Raw genomic sequence first — 17,854 nt, 5'->3', positions numbered from 1 at the left:
CATTTTTCTTTTCATCTCTTGGCACAATTTAAATTCCATAGCCCAAAACCTACGGTAACTGAAGCCCTTTCGTATGCAGTTGTACCATTTAGCTCTCATCAAACATAAATCAGCTGCAAGCATTATGTGTGATGTGTGACAGGTCAACGGGAGTGAAATATCCCGCTGAGACCTGATGATTACTTCATGAGATATGTACTGTAAGCAGCAGCCTTCGGCAGAGGCAGAGGCCCACCTGGTTATCAGTTCAATGTGCACTCAGAATCCCAGTGTATATTCAAAATCACACAGATCTCAGTGCATTCAGACTGTGGCCACACTTCACTTGCTGATTTTTTACAAGCATCACAGCGTTTTGGTCAAAGCTCTTGATTGCACATCAGTTTCTAAACTAAATGTTTTTTTTAGTTCACATTTTGTATTCCTCATCCAACGGCCATTCCGAGGTGAGCTAATGTGTTCTCTTCTCTTGTTTGCCCATATGCCCAAACTCTGCCAACAAACACCATGTGTCATTTACTTTTCAAGGTGTATTAAATGTATCAGAGCTTTGGGTGTATTGATTATTTAAAAGCACCACTGGATGAAATAGATGTGCTAGCAGTGAAAAGGGGCAGAGGGCGAGCTGCATAAAGCAACCAATTATATCATTCTTCACCCTCGCCTGCTGCTCTGGACTGTTGACTGAAATGGTGGCTGTTTAAAACATTAAACCAAAAGCAACAAAGGCCTGGGTGGAATACAAATGTGTATTCCGGTGTATTTTGTTCAAAAGTAAGTCTTTCAGTTGTTGTCCGCATTCTGTTGCTGCTTCTGAAGCACCATAGAGGGTCACCGAACAGAAGGAATGCTGGGATTTTTTTCTTTCTTTCCCTCAGGCATTCTTATGTGAGGGAGAACTTTTCATTTCGGTAGGAGATCTCCGCCACACACCTGCTGCTGAGAACGTTCAGGTGCCGAAAATCCTATTTACAACATGGATGGAAAAGTGAGGCGTGAAACTTTTTTTAACACGGCAAACAAGCAGGCAAAATTAGACAAACCGATCTCTCCGTCTGTGTGGAATGACACCCTAAAAACTGCCATCAAGCAAACTTGAGAAAAGGAAATGTGTGAAACATAATTTGAGGCTACCTGTTCAAAGCATTGTTCACAGTGGTCACAGTGGCACGAGACGCTTTAGCCATTTTCTCACCCTTGAACTCCCCGGCTATGTGATCTCTCAGGAGTCGCTGCCAGTGGGCACTGGTGCAGCCGTGGTTGCCTTCTGCTTCCTGGACGGGTGTGAACAGGAGGAACTTCGGGGATGTGGGGCTTTCTAGACTATCAGGCGGCACACAGCTCTGCCTTTGTCGGCCTGATGTGTGACGACTGGCATCACTACACAGCCCGAGTAGAATCAGCAGACATACAGGCACGCACACTGCATGGCAGGGCACATGGTCACAGTGTAAAATCACTTTGTAGTCAGAGTGCATTACACCCCAGAGGCGTGCGTGTGTGCGCGTGTGTGCGCGTGTGTGTGCGCGTGTGTGCGCGCGTGTGCGCGCGTGTGTGTGTGTGTGTGTGTGTTGGGCTCAGGGGTGCTGAAGAGGAAGGTTAAGCTGTAGCCAGATGTTGCAAGACACTGCTCCAATAGATTCCCCGTGTGAGCAGAGAGGATTATAAAAAAGTCTTTCATGACTGTGGTGCTGTTGTATTTACTCTTGTCCCAGGTTTTAAATATTTATTTTTATTTATTTGGGTAAAAAAAAAAAAGCAAACAAAGGAACAAAAAGAAACAGTATTCATCTTCTTGTGAAGAAGGGTTCATGATACAACATGGTTTTTGAGTTCTTCCACCCGTCCACCTGTCTGTCCGTCCGTCCATCCATTTCCTGCTGCTCATCTGAGGTCGGGATTGCGGTGGCAGTAGGTCAGGCAAGGTAGTCCAGAAGTCCCTTCACAGTGATGTGATCTGCATTCCCCAGGCCGAAAATATATATAAACTCTCCAGCATGTTCTGTATCAATACCCGAAGTCTCCAGTCTGCCTGTGACATCCAATGGGAGGCCGCACAGGAAGCAACTTAACGACATGCCCAAACCACCTCAACTGGTTCTTTCGACGTGAAGGAGAAGCAGCTTTGTCGGAGCTCCTTATTCGATCTTTACGGCTGAGCCCTGCCACCCCTGCAGCAGAAAGTCCTTTCAGCTGCTTGTATCCACAATCTTGTTCTTTTGGTCACAACCCAAAGCTCACGGTGAGGGTCGGAACAGAGATTGACTCGTAAATGGATAGCTTTGCCTTCTGGCTCAGCTTCTTTCTTCACAACAATGGTCCAGGTACAGTGCCTGCTCTACTGCTGAAGCCACACCAATCCATCTGTCGATCTCCTGCTACACGAATAAAACCCCAGAAACTTAAAACTCCATCAGGTAGCCTTGCAAGGGTAAAAGAGCAGGTCAACCACATTGAGGTGGTGATTTTCAGAGCAGTGATCAATACATAAATTAAATGTTTTTGTTTTTAAAAATATATTGGTACAGATTACCATTCTTTTCAATTACATCTTTACCTTCATATGCATACATGAACAATGATTTCTGTCCAGCAATGGGATGAAAAAGTGACCAAAAAAACCAACAAAATATCACAGAAAAGAAAAGCAGTTGTAAAGCTTATGTTTATAGGATTTCAGTCTGCTCCGCCAGATTGGAAAACGTGCATGGAAAACAAACTGTCAGTATTTATGCACAAGGACTAATTAGCCATTGTGACAGGCCAGACTGCTTAAAACTTCGGTGTAGTTTTCCCTCCCTAGGCGGAGTGTGATAAGAGGACCTTGGCTCGCGGGATCGTCTGACCTTTGTACCTTTCCAGTGGATAGATTGCAGCGGTGGTGAGCACCCTCAGCTTCTCCGGCCCTCGTGGGCTCAGATAAGGGCCGACTTGGCATCAGGGGGTAAAGCTATCTGGGAATGGGCTGCCACCCTGGCACTTTCTTGCAAAGATAAAAAGACTCCCCTGTGATTATGAAGCGTCAGAACAGAGGATTTCACGAACCTGTGTTGGATTACAGAGTTATTTCCTTATAGCACTCTTGGGAGGGTTCTCTGGAATGTCGCCTGGGTAGAAGAGGATTATGCATACTGGGAAATCATATGGAATTACAGGGGCTGAACTCATTGGTTCTGGCATCATGCTAAGCAAAGCTGGATTGGTGAGAGGATGAAACAGGGTAATGGGAGAGAAAAAATTAAATGCCAGAAGAGAGAAAGTGGGAGAGAGGAGGAAGTTTTTTTTCTCCTTTCTCATGAATGTAATTTTTGGCTTCTTAGCAGTAACCTGTGGGCCCAAAGGCGTAGGGAATAATACATGAGAGGTGGTTAGCCACATGAGGTAGAAGTGACTGTTCTCTGTGTCTGCCACGAAACAGTGAATGACGTCCAGAAAGTTAAAGAAGGGTAGAAGAGTTTCAAAGGACTAGTGCATATTTTTAAATACACCCATGCTTTCTGGACAGTTTTTTGTTGACAGAGAAAACAGCTAAATCGCAAGAGCTAAATACGGGGCATACTTCATTATGTGGAAACATGCAAGCAATTTGATTTGCGGCATTTGATGAATTGCTTTCCATAAGTGACACTGAGAATCTCAAAATGTGATCTCTATTCACACAACACCAACTGAGACAAATTGATTTAGGCCAAAATTGCTGTTTTGAAAGAAAAAGAGAGATTGAATTTCTGAAGATAATTGTTTCAGAGACCTTTGATTTAAAAGTAATTGGGATCTTAAGGATGCAATAATTTCTTCTTTTGAAGTATTGAATCAAATAAAGATTAGGTGTATCATTTTGTGAAGTGGATATTGCGTTTTGAAACCGAAATGTATTTAATTAAAGACAGACCTCTATTTCTTGTTCCGCTTGTTGTCGGGGGCTGCAGAGCTCCACAGCGAGGTCATTTTTCTATCATAAAAATTCACATCCAACCTAATCAAGATTCATCGCTTGTCTGCAATACTTCTGAAGTATGCACAGAGGTAATATGCAGATAGCGGGGCATACTCTGTGAACTCAATCAGGATAGATAAATGTCTTTTTTTTCTTGGATAATAGACGCAGACAGGACTAAAGATAGAAGTCTGGTTCGCGTTGCCAATGTGGTGTCTTAGATGCCAGCGCTGCTCACACGGTGTGACTGAATGCCAAGTGGAGCTGAGAGCGGGACCTTTGATCTTACAAAGCACACCTTTAAAGGGAGTGTCAGACCCACTGTAGTGTACGTGGGTAAACCTGACGCAGGTGATGTTAGTGTTTCTCCGTCTGTGCTGAATGTCAGATGTTTCTACTGACTCATTGACCACACTGTACATTGTACTGAGAGAGATGTGGCAGAGGTGAAGTAAAAAAAAGAAAAGATTATCTTTCAGAAATTCAGTGCGACAACGCCGCAAACCTTTAACCAACTCAACAAAAAACAAATAGACATTAGAAAGTTAACAGTAGGAGTTTGCAAGCATTTGATTGGAATAGACTGTCCATCAGTACACAGAATCTCAACCTCAGAAAGACAAATTTTACCAAGTTTGTCTCTGACACAAATACTAATCTTACTCCTGAGTAAGCCTGTCATGATGTCAACAATATCAATAATGCCCAATATGCTCAAAGGTGTTAAGCCTTGTTCTTCTCTCCTTAAATAATGGAGAATGGATGAACCTCGTGTTTGACGTTTGATCCTGCAAATCAACATTTCTGGCTCGACTCTTCTCAAAGTTCAAAGTTCAAAGTTACTTTATTTCGTCTCCCAAGGGAGAAATTTGTTTTGGGTAGGGAAATCCTGCATCAATAACACTCCAACATACAACATGCCACATACAACAAAGGCATCCAGTCTGAAATCTGAAATAATTTACATGTTTTGACCCACACGTTGAGTGTTAAAGGGTTTGGATGCCTCATCCCTTTTATCCCACACTAGTCACACTCGCACAGAGACTCGCAAAAACACAGGAGACACGGACTGAAGGCGAGACAATAAATAACAAGCAGAAATATGGGGATGATCAAAACTGTTTCCTTCTATCTGCAGTCGCCCTCAAACCCTCCATCTACCAGCGAGCCATGGTCCTCTGACAGTAGCAATCACAACCCATTGAAAATGTCCCTCTCGTCAGAAAATGGAAGCACGCAGAAATCTATAAAAGGTTTTAATGTTGTGGGCCTGACGTGATTGCCTGGGCTTGTATGTGTTATTCAGCAGATCGCACCGTCGCTCTCCGTCCTGCTTGTCTCTGCCAAGCCAATGACAGGCAGAGAGCATTAGGTGTAATGGCAGCTCCATTGTTGCTGGTGGATAGCCCATATCTTATCAATACTAATTGTATCGGCTTGACAGAAATAGCTTCTCCCTGCCTCATAATTTGCCTGTTACTTGCTTTTTTTTCAGGAGGAAACTGGAGAACGAAAGAGAGCGAGGACATGAATAGACAAAGATATTCTTTCATGACTTGATATATAGGTCACTTGTGAGGGGATTGTCTTTCCAGACTTTTTATACAATCAAGTGTATGTGCCCATATCATATGGAAATCATTATTCCTTGATTTAATCACGTCATTTTCCCTTTTTTCTTTTGCACTACCCCACTAATCTGTAATAAAAGTCTGAGGGCATTTTCATCTCATAAGGTAACACAAGGGACTGAATGATTTTTCCGTCATTAGTAATAACGATAACCATAGTCAATAAGACAAAATAGAGTGCTGGGTATTTTAACGGGGAGAAGTTGGTGTTACAGAAATTCATTTCAGCTCATTTACAGCAGCTATTTTGTCATGTTCACAGTGGCAATGATCAAAGGCACCACTCAGTCTGTTCCACAGACATTAAAGGGAAGAGGAAGTGATTTACCTCTGCAAATGAAATACCTCCCGCAGAGCCATGCCCATGCATTTCAATGAGCCCCGCAACAATCCAAGGAATCGCATGTCGAGAAAAATTGAGGGCATGGGGTTGTGTTAATAGTTTGTCAATCAGACTTGTCCACCATTTTGATGAGTGCACTCGATTCGATTTTTTTTAACATCAAATGAAATTCGGCAACTCATTTACTGGTTTGGTCATGCTTTGATTTCACACATTGACAAATAAAGAAACTGCGTCCGCTGTCAAACATAAAATACGGGTGAAATATTCAGTTCTTTGGGTTCTTTTAAACATTAGCATGAAAAATATTACAGGCCAGATTTCGTACATTGACGGAGTAAAATTTATATTCCAGATAGTAATAAAGCATCAGTCATTTTGCCGAGTATGGAGGGGTTATTCACATTTGACATCAGTCGGAGAGCTGCACCCCTCCAGGTCTAAGAGGAAGTGTGCTGTGTCGACAGAAACTGACCCCTCGTCTCCAGAACTCCACACGTCTATCAGACCTGCCTCTGGCCTTGTGGTTGAAGAGATGATCCTGTCAACGGTTTGACCCCAACAATAAATGCTGTCCATTAACAACAAAGCATCCTGTCAAAGTGTCCTTGAGCGAAGACACTTAACTCTCATCTGCTCGCTGAACAGAAGTCACTCTACCGGAGTGTCAGCTAAAACCCGCATACATACAGGGAATGGAAATGAGAATTTTTTTCAAAGCTGACCCCCGGCCTCTCTGTTCCCCAATGATGCTGTACAGTACATGTTTATCAGTGTCGCCTGTGGCAATCGCGGCATCCCTGTTCAGGAAGAAAGGAAAAATTGTTGAAGCACTCTGGGAGCTTTGTCCCTACACTCACCAGTGCTATCATCCTCCCTCATCCCTTTGTTACTTTGTCAATAGAAGCATACAAGTGTACAGTATGTTCTGTACATTTGCTTTTACACATACCCTGAAGCACAAACATGTTGTGTAAGTCTAGTCCTAAAGGCCCAGAAAACTGCATATCTCTTCAAACCATGAGCCATCATTCCAAACCATGAGTTAGAAAGACAAAACATTATTTATCAGTGTATCTATCAGTGTATTCATCTTTGCCTTACCTAACAGTTGAAAAACACTGAATCCCTGCTAATCTGCTTCATCAAGACTGTGAGAGTGGTTAGACCAGATTGGATCGACCATGGCCAAATTCAGAAACAACCCACTAAATGGCAACGGGTATTAAAGAATAATTTTTGCTAAATTCCAATTCAGCGTTCAGAAATATTTCCAACTAAGCCCGACACACATCAAACAAGTGAGAAAAGAGAAAAAAAGCCAACTTCAGTCTTTGCAGAGGTGACGAAATCAGAATACCCCAAACTCTAATTAACACACAATATCTACTCGCACAAAAACAATTTCCCAAACTTCATGTTCATATAGATCTTCCCACCCGAAGCCATTTGTAAAGCATTGTGAATCCAGGCATCTCTCATGAGACCCGCCGTGCCATCCAGCTTCTCATAATCCATCCTTTACCTGCAGTGCCAGACATTCACATGGGGATTAATGCTGGACCTCATTTTTTGTCATTTCAGCCAAGAACACTCTCATCCTCATGGTATGGAGTTTTATTGCACTCAACGTGCCGGATCTGCAGGGCACGTTTCAAAGATAATCTACAATCAATCAATTTGGGGCTCGCGCCCTAGTTTTGAAGACGGATGGCGGACGGGGTGAGAGGTACAGGGAGGACGGATGGGAAGCACAACCTCTGTCAAGCTGGCTGGCCGCAAAAAAAAAAAGAAATAGTCAGCCTGTTTGATTTCTTCCCGTGGTCTCCCCGGAGCCTCAGTCACTTCCCTGCTGTGCTTCACCACTGCTGCTCTTTGAAGTACGCAGCTGGGATGTTCACATCAAGTCAATTCTGCACGACATGCACAGACACCGAAACACACAAGTGTCACAAGTGCATAGACATGCAGGATACGGGAAAGGCACGGGGAAATTGTTATTGTTTTTTGTTTTTTTAATAACCATGCAGGCACAAATTCCCAAAAATGCATTTTTACACCTCCTAACCTCTAGATGAAGAAACACTTGCACTAGACTAAAGTACTTGAACTGAGAGGTGCTGTGAAAACCAAGGTTGCATAAAGAGCAGCATAGAATTGGGTGGCTCAGGATAAGGAATGATTGTTAGAGGAATGGCCAATTGATAATTGAATATGTAAAATAATAGGTTGCAGGTCTCTAGGCCGCCACTTCACACCTGGCATTAGAATGCGTCTCCACGTGCGTGTCTGGTCCAACTTTATCGCTCTATATGCAAATAAACACGTAGCTAATTGCTTAATTTGCAAAGACCAATGTTAATACCAATGTCTGAACAGGCACAATGACAAACTATATTAATGTAATTATCCTACAGCACATCACAATATGATTTGGACAATTAAACCTGGTTAAACACTGTTAAACAGGAGGGCCGCCGGTCTAAACGCGCACAAGGCCGTTTTCAAAGTCCGTAACATCTGCAGCAAGGTACAAACAGTTTGGATGAATGAAATGGCAGCACAACAACTATCTAATTCCAGTACCGCCTTATTTTACACACAGGGTCTAGTGGAAGCTGTTCTCACTAGCAAGTGTAGTTGAGCAGGAACGGTAGATCTTTTAAAAGCAGATTCACTGAATCCTACATTATCTCCTGTGGAGGACTATTTTCACACACAACTCATGAGGGGAGTTTTTCTCCTCAAGACTGAAAGGGGGCCATTTTAGTCAAAGACTATACCTTACTGCAAAAACACCCCTCCCCCTCATGTTTAAAGAAACCAAACAGACACTGAAGTAGAATTTTGAGTGAGTCACTTTCAACAACCGGAAATGTGACTGTTTAATTCATTTGACCATTTGCTGATTCAGACATTTTCGTGCTGTTTGGAAAAATGTCCCCATGGGACTAGGCGTATGAGTTTATTATTATATAAAAAAAAGAATTACATCAAGGCCACTGCTGATGACCAGAGCTTATTCTGTCTAAGCTCTGTTCTCAAATGACTGGCCACATTTTGTTTCTCAGTGATTCTTTGCCTGTAAATCTTTCCGGAACACACAGCTAAAGCCAAGTTCAGACCACACGACTTTCAAACAAGACAACTTGCTCTTTTCTGATCGGGAGACTTGAATGCGTTGTGAAGTCGTACTACATCACTACATGATCTTTCACCAAGAGAAACCCCTAATGCCTTGGACACACTATGCGATTTTCAAAGTTGTAAGTTAGTTGTACCGTTCATACTACATGACGTGCTGTGTTGTAATCCCAGGCTTTCAGTGACTCATTGGCGACGGGGGGGTTCAGACACTAGGAGAAAAATCTCCAAATTACCTTTCGTCACGAAAACACACAATTTGCAGATTCCTTTATGTGTTCACAAATCTCTGTGTGCATTTGCAGATTCCTTTTCACATTTAGAGATCGGATTAGGCATTCACTGATTGAGATACAGCTACACAACTCTCCGCACACAGACCCAAATAATATTGCTACAATATTGTCCCCATATGTGACCGTTTCAATGATTCAGAATAATCTTCCTGTTCTTCTGTCATCCTACTCGCAGATGCCTTTTTCAAAAAAATCAAGCTGAAAAACTGTATAGTGTGAACTATCGGCTTAATATGAGTGAAACTGCTTGCCAGAATGAGAAAGGGTGTCACCAATTCATTCATGGAAAGGCAAAACTATCTAGTTACATTTTTTCACTATTAGAATTCATAATTTACTTGCATTATTCCTTTCACATCGCGATTCTCATGAATGCTGATACGATGAGCCACGTTTCTGTGTGTTGCATTCACTGTACGGCCGACAATCTATCATCGGTTGGGGAGCACTCATCTGAGGTGTGTCACATTCATGTCTCATGTCTTTGCAGTGAGGAGAAAGAAATGAGCCCTCTCTCTCTTTCTCTCTCGTCCCTCTATTAGAGCCGGCTGTGAACAACAGTGTTGTGCAGTCATCAAATGCATAGTCATCATGCCTGTTTAACCAATCGATTCCAGGCCTGGGGAGAGGGAGAGGGGACTCGAATTCACAGAATGAGGTTCATCATCCAATGAAGTCTGCATCCATTGACAAACCTCCCTTGTAGCCTGTGTCCTCACCGTCCCTTTCCCCGGTCACGTGGCCCTTCCTAGCAATCTCAAAATTCAAATTGGTTCTGCACCAGTCATAGTCAGGCTTTCCTATTGCTCATCACTCACTCTAGAGTAATATATTACAGAAAGTGGCGATGGACTAGATTATGTTGGCAGCCTCAGTGATGTGTGTGTTTGTGCATACAATGTGACTGCAAGTACTGTGTGGGTGTGTGTAATGAATGAGAATACTGGCATGTTTTATTTTACTCAGCATGTTCATGAGGTGTGTCATCTGTATGGCAAAGGTCAACCAAGGTGAATTTAACAACTGGCGACAACATGATGATGAATAATCCAGACAGCAGCCAGACCTATATAACATAATGTGCGACCCGGTATACAGTATTGGAAGTTCCTACAAAAGAGTAGTCTTTCTGCCATCTGCCATCAATTTGGATGTAAAGATGCTTTCAGACATTTACTGAAGTCTGGACATTTTGCTGAACTTTACCAAATGGGCTGTATGTGAGAACGCAAATATCACTCAGACATATATAAATGTCAGAGTGATGTATGAAAACAGCTTAGTTTGTTACAGGTACATGTTTATTAGCATTAAAGGGGCAGTAAGCTATTTTAATCCAGTTCACTTTTTGTAAAATTAAGCAAAAATGACCTCATGGTCCACCAGTTGTCCCTTCTGTTTGACGCCGGGAAAAAAAACTGTTTTTTTGGGGGGGCTCAGCCCTGGCTCTGTTAATTGAAAACAGAACAAATGGTGCGGACCGCACCACACAACAACACTGTGTGCAACATCATTCTCTGACACCTTAAGAAACGTGCTTGCGTCAGACGCTACGACTTGGGGGTTAGTGCATCGGTCTCCCATACCCGTTGCTGTGGATTTGAGCCCCGACCAGTGCAACCAATACATCGACAACCAGCAATCTTTCTCCAAAATCGCTTACTGCCCCTTTAATTTTGTCGCCAACTTTTCTCTCTCTCCATTATTTAATCTTAGTCCTTTGTTAAATATTTTTGTTAGTTCTTGTCAATTTTAGTTTTTTTGGTCAGAATTATTTCAAATAAGGTGTCCTGTCATTATTATCAGAAGAAATAACAGATTGAATGATTAAAGTAGCCTAAGTAACTCTGACTCCTTACTGTACTCCATGAAAAAAAAGCAACAATATTTGATGTTGATATAATCAGCGCTTAATAACGTTGGTGTGGTTTTGTCTATATGTTCTATATAAAACATATATTCAATATATTCTAATCTCTGTGCACTGATTCATATGTGCCAAGTGAAGTTGTAAACGGTGACAGCTTTGGTCATGTGAGATGAACAACAAAAATCAACATTAAAATGAAGTTTCACGCTTGATACATTGTAGCCTTCTCGATTGTTGAAAATAATTTGAAATAGCTTGTATTCACACTTTGTGTTTACAAATGAACCACGAGCTGTAAGAATGAAGTCATACAGACGGACAGGTGATTAGTCATTCGGACAGTTTTGGTGACTGTCATTGTTCATCACTTGCACTGCTCAGACCTCTACAGGAAAATCAAATTTTGGCACGATAGGAAGTCATGCTGCTCTTGACTGCACCTTATATATGCATAACTTCTGCTACAGGTTTCTTCCTATTCAAAGGGAGTTTTTCCTCTCCACTGTCGCCAGAGTGGTTGCTTACTGTAGGGACTGTTGGGTTTCTATCAACCTCGCTATGTAAAGTGCCTTGAGATAACATATGTTGTAATTTTGTCACTATACAAATACAACAGAATCAATGAATGCATGAATTGATATCCTTGAAAGAGTTCATGAAGGAACAATTGATTATGTACACTGTCAGTCGAGCCTCAAATTCAATTTCATTTTGAGGGTTGTCAGACGCTTATACAGTTCCTCTCTAACAAGGTTAGCATCTAAATTCCTGCTAATATCAAATTTTTACTATTGCAAAGTCCTGCAGTAAGTCTAGTTTGCTTCCACACAGTGTAGACCAAACAGCTGCACGATTAACTCTCCGTGAAAAAGTAGTCTGACGACGAGGCGACGCAGTTATACTATTTTATTCAAGTTTAAGCTATGAATTTTCTTGACGTTTGGGCAGATTGGTTCTTCTTCTGTACCCTCTTCATTCTCACTAGGGTTTTAATGATTTCATTTGTTTTGCTGGTCTAAAATGTGTTTTCCATTTGAAAAGAAACTGAGCCAATTGAAAACATTAACAGGTTTACCAAGGCATTCTATAATTCGGACCAGCAACCTTCCAGCAATCGAGTCTGAACCAGAGTTTGACTGACTCAACAACAGCTCAAATGAACATGATTAACCACGCAAATGATGTTGACATGACATGTTTACTGTAAACATCATTATTTTACACTCGGTGCGAAATAATCTACTTTAGTCATATTGCGGTGTGTGGGCTGTTGATTCATAAGAGGCTGATACGTGTGACATCTGTCTGATGTGATATATTTAATGGAAACATTCGGAGTTCACAATAACTGCTTTGCTGAAGTATAGAGCATTTACAGTGACAGGTGTGATGTGTGCTTCCATAATGTCATAATCACATTGGAGTATATATGTGTTGAGTGCAGATGGGGGGTCAACAGGTGGCTGTGTATGTGATTAGATAGTGTTCATCGACACCAAACACATTTTAATGTGGTCTTTACGGAGTCACCGCTGGCTATTCGCAGTGCTGCTAACCCCCGAGAAGTAGATCACGGAGCTCCAAACAGCTGAACCGAGTACAAAGGAATTTCAACACAACAACAGATGTGAATAAATTGTAAATCACCATAATCGTGTTCCAGGAGGCCCCGAGAAATGGATGATGTCATTAGGTGCACAGCCGGTGCCTGGTCCCAGAACAGCCTCTCAGGTGGAATGTACTGCAGTCCCACTATTCCCCTGTCGAAAGGTAATGTAGAGTCCAATATCTACTCTCCTCTCAGAGGGGGAGGCTGCTTTCTCGTTGAATAATTGAGACCCAGATACAAGACCAATGGTTTTGCATTAGACAACAGCGTGGCCTTGTTGGCTCCCACTCTCTTTTAAAAGCTGTGCTTTCTACACCTTTTTGTACCGTCTGCGTTTTCCTCCGTCTTTTTCTGACCCGACACGCTGCTTTTTAGGGATAATTGTCTCTATTAATAATTAGGTATTGGTATGTCCCTACCCTTTGGCTATAGGTAAGGTTACTGATAGGACTGTCCTGTGAAAGATAAACTGAGGTAATGTGTATAGGTTAAACCAATTCAGCCCCATCTGTTTCTTCTAAAGGTGGAAATATGCTCATACAAACTTCCAGTCGCTTGTGTCAGATCTTATCATCAAACCAACATACACTTTCACACTTACCTCTTGTGCTCAGTGATCGTGTAGCTTATTGCTCTGTTCCCTACACCCCTGCAACCAACAGGCAGGTTAATAAAGAGTTTAGAAGAATTGCTCCTGTACCACCACACACTCCTGTTAACCCCCAAGCCGAATACCCAGGTCCTTTGATGGTGGTTTCACGGTTCTACGTCCTCAAGCTGTAATTCTACATGCCAGAGTAGTAATAAGGATCAGACGCACTGTGAAGCATGTTGAGAAAAGTGTTCTTTGATTTCTTCTTTGCCTTCAAGAATATCCAAGTGTCGTGTTTTCACGCTGCATTATACTCTGGGCTTGTTATGTTCTTTTTCATGTCTTCTAAAAAAGAAACTGCGGGAAGACAGCCGAGGTCATTGTTATTTATCGAACAGAGAAATAACAAAATTAGATTAACAGTACAATAATGATACAAATAATATACAAAATAATAAACTAAGGTGTAAATTGGTTTTGTTTTTGCAATAGTATGAAGAGATGGTGGAACGTGATCATCAGCTTGCTATGTTTCCAAATTTTTAAACTCTGGGTATAATTTGGAAAGAATAGGTAAAACCCCATATTGACGAGCCTTGATTGTATTGTACAGCATATAGACAGAGTCTGGATGGAGAGCATGTACAAAAACTAATATTTGCCCTATACTGGATTCTTGGGGCCAACGCACATTGTTGGAAAGTTCATAAACAATGATGGGGTCGTTCTATATCAACCTTCCAGCAATGTATTTGATAAATTAGCTAGCATCCCGCTGTGAAGACAACAGTTGACTCCGTACCACTGACCCCAAGTAATCTTTTTCTGTGTTGTGTTCTGTAAAACAAGTTTTTATATTGGACAACAAATCACATAGCTGACAAAATATATGCTGATACCAATATATCTGTGATAGGCCAATATTAGTCTGGCTCTACTGGCTCCATCATGAGTCTGATGGGCACTTACCTTGAAAGGTCACATGTCTCCGTGAGCTGAATAGGTGCCAAAAGCCCAGGTAGTCTTGGTTTTCTCTTTCCTCTACCATTTTAGTTTCTCTTTAGAGCAAATCACAATGAAATGGTGTCCTGGATTCGAAGTTGCCACACAGACAGACACAGTTCGTCTGTCTCTTGGTCAATCTAAAGTAGAAAAAAGTGGTATCACATCTAACCTTAGGTTCAACTCTCGGCCATGCTGTCTGCTGGCTCATGGGCGACTCCTCTGTTGTTGGATGAAACAATTGAGGAGAGGAGGAAGACAAGTGATAAATATGTTAGACATCAACACTGAACCAGACTTGTCTAAAAGCACAGACACTGGAGAGAGGATATAGAGCTGTCACAGTAGTCTATTCTTCCTGAAGAGGCACTCCATCCGGACTCAACGACTGCCGACCAGTTGCCCTCACATCTCATGTGATGGAGGTGCTGGAGAGGCTGGTCTTGGCCCACCTGAGGACGTAGGTGAGATCGTAGCTTGACCCTCTACAGTTTGCCTATTAGCCTCTTCTGGGTGTGGACGACGCTGTCACCTATCTGCTGCAGCGGGTCCATTCTCACCTGGATGGTGTTGGCGGCACTGTGAGAATCACTTTCTTTGATTTCTCCAGTGCTTTCAACACCATCCAGCCACTGCTACTGGGTGACAAGCAGCGGTTGATGGGTGTCGGCGCGTCCACTGTCTCCTGGATCACTAACTATCTGACAGGCAGGCCACAGGTTGTACGACTGGGCCGTTTTCTGTCTGACATGGTGGTGAGTGGTACAGGAGCTCCACAGGGGACTGTGCTGTCTCCTTTCCTGTTCACCGTATACACCGCTGACTTTAAGTACAACTCTGAGTTGTGCCACTTGCAGAAGTTCTCTGATGACTCTGCAGTGGTTGGGTGTATACGGGATGGACAGGAGGGGGAGTACAGAGCGCTGGTGGACAGGTTTGTGGAGTGGGCGGGAACAAATCACCTGCTGCTGAATGTGGACAAGACCAGAGAGATGGTGATCGACTTCAGGAGGAAGAGAACAGCTTCACAGTCCCTTTTCATTCTGGGGGAGGAGGTGGAGACGGTGGAGGACTACAAGTACCTCGGAGTCAACATCGACAACGGACTGAACTGAAAACCAACAGCCTGACCGTGTACAAGAAGGGGATGAGCAGACTCTACTTCCTGAGGAAGCTGAGATCCTGTGTGTGCAGCAGCATCGGAGCCAGCTACACAAACAGATTGAACAAACTGATCAAGAAAGCTGGCTCCTTAATAGGCTGCAAGATGGACGCGTTTGAAGCTGTGGTGGAGAGGAAAATTTATTGTGTAAATATTGTATTTTTTTTTTAATGTGTGCTGTGCGAAACGTGCTGCTGCTACACCAGAATTTCCCAGCTTGGGATGAACAAAGTATTTATCTATCTATCTATCTATCTAGTTTTTTGTGAATGTAACAGACTTCTTGTTCTGTGAATCTGCGGTGGTCGGCACAGTAGTCTTGGAGTGATGTGCTTGGGTGGATATGACCAAGTGGTGCAGGCAGGTGGGAGGAACATAAAACAGGTAAGAAAAGTTTAGCTCTGCTGTGTGGCTGAGCTTTCACACTACTTGAGAGGACAAAGCCGAACCCCATTTGAGATAACACAATCCCAGTGCTGCGATGCAGCTACAGACACACATTCAGCCTCACATATTCAGATAGTGCAAAGATGTCCGCAGCTGGCGCCGTGGCTGTCACCACCGTCTGCTTGAACTACCCCGAACTGTCTCCTGATTTGTGTAGCACCAGTCCTTGTGGCAGTTTCATGCTCAGTGTTGCATACACGTATTTCAGAATACATGGTCACGTATCATAATTTAATATAAAACTGATACTCATGCATATTATTATTGAAGATGTTCTTGCGGCAAAATATTAGCCCACTAAAAATAATATAATTAAAGTATTGCTCCCCCTCAAAGCATGCGGGTGTCTGCGCTTGGCATGTATATTGCTGTTTATAGCCTGGACACAATACAGCTGAATAGATATTGTTGAGTTCATATTGCACACATATCTGGCTTTGACTATATTAGATACACTGGAAATATTATAAGCTGCTGATATGTTATAGCTTACTAACAATAGTTATCTTCATTATAGCCTTTCTATAAATAATTGTGTTTTTTTGTTGTGATGATCTCATGGTCGTCATGGTCATACTGGAAACATGAGGACACAAGTGTACCTCCATTTAGTCACAGACAATGCCTGGCTTTATTTGGTGCTGACTGACAACAAAAACCCCAAAACATGTCTTTGCTCATGAATATTGTAATGCACCATGTCGCATCCTTATACACACACAGAGTGTGACATTTACATGTGGTGGTGGCAGCCAAAAATGATTATCAACCAGATCCCCTTCGGGGAATGTTGAAAGTAGGTTTTGAACAGTAGTGTGATGTCTTTAAACTGTGTTGAATGAAACTTTAATCTGTGGTTATTTATGCTTTGTGTATTGAATAGTAATGTTTCATGTGTTTCATCTATACTGAGCATTTTATTCTTTTGAAGTTATTTTATTTAAATATGAATTTTCCATGTACCTTTTCTTATTGGATGGTATTTGCTGCAGGTTTTGGGATCTTTGGTCTTTCAGCTTAACAGCATCAAGCCACATATCACCCGGTCTTATATTATATCATATGTTATTGTGTCGTATACTCAACATACAATAGCTGGTGTTCACAGTGACAGCTTGACAATTTAAAGGGAAAGATTTTGAACAAAGACTTGCATGGTGCAGTTATTGGTTGGCCAATCAAAGCACTTTGAACGGATGATTAAACAATACAAACCACCTACACTGGCTGTTCAAAGAAAAGCTGTCAAAAGGCTTCAAGGCCTGTCGCTCTCTTTCTCTCGCTTCACGATTAGAACATTTAAATAATTGCCAACAATTATTATAATTGGGTCCAATGAATTTGCTTAGTAACAGGGTTTTCTCCCACTATTGAGAGGGCAGTGGAGAAAATGGATTACTTCCAAGAGTTATACCAGTGGTGCCATTTATCAGTCAGATTAATGGTTGAACAGACAGTAACACTTACTGCTTATAGTGATGACTTATTTCGTCTTTTCCCTTTGACATATTGTATACTTTTTAACATAATTTTATGTATACGGAAAATCCAAACATCATGATCAAGTGCACTCACATACGCAATCAATCTGTCAAATACAAACTCAAAAATCCAGCTCTACCATCAAGACGTGTTGAATTTATTGTCTGAAATATTTGCATTCACTTTCTTGCTGAGAGTTAAAGGAGAAGAATTATACTTCTCTAAAATATGGTAAAATATAAAGCTCTAGCTTGCAGCCAGCTCGTACGGCTAAGCACAAATAATGTCAGATATCTATTAGCCCACTGTTAACAACAGGTTAACAACATTAGCAAG

The 17,854-nt window shown here is 42.0% G+C and overlaps 1 long non-coding RNA gene across 1 annotated transcript; it reads left to right on the top strand.

The window, feature by feature from the left end:
- Window positions 1–4,314: 4,314 nt before the first annotated feature.
- On the top strand, window positions 4,315–6,499 carry LOC124850063. Its single transcript, XR_007030858.1, has 2 exons — window positions 4,315–4,383; window positions 5,079–6,499. It is a non-coding gene; the product is annotated as an uncharacterized LOC124850063 (long non-coding RNA).
- Window positions 6,500–17,854: the final 11,355 nt, after the last annotated feature.

This window comes from Scophthalmus maximus, chromosome 6, assembly GCF_022379125.1.
Source record: "Scophthalmus maximus strain ysfricsl-2021 chromosome 6, ASM2237912v1, whole genome shotgun sequence".
Lineage (NCBI taxonomy): Eukaryota > Metazoa > Chordata > Actinopteri > Pleuronectiformes > Scophthalmidae > Scophthalmus > Scophthalmus maximus.
This window is presented reverse-complemented; position numbering and strand designations above follow the sequence as displayed.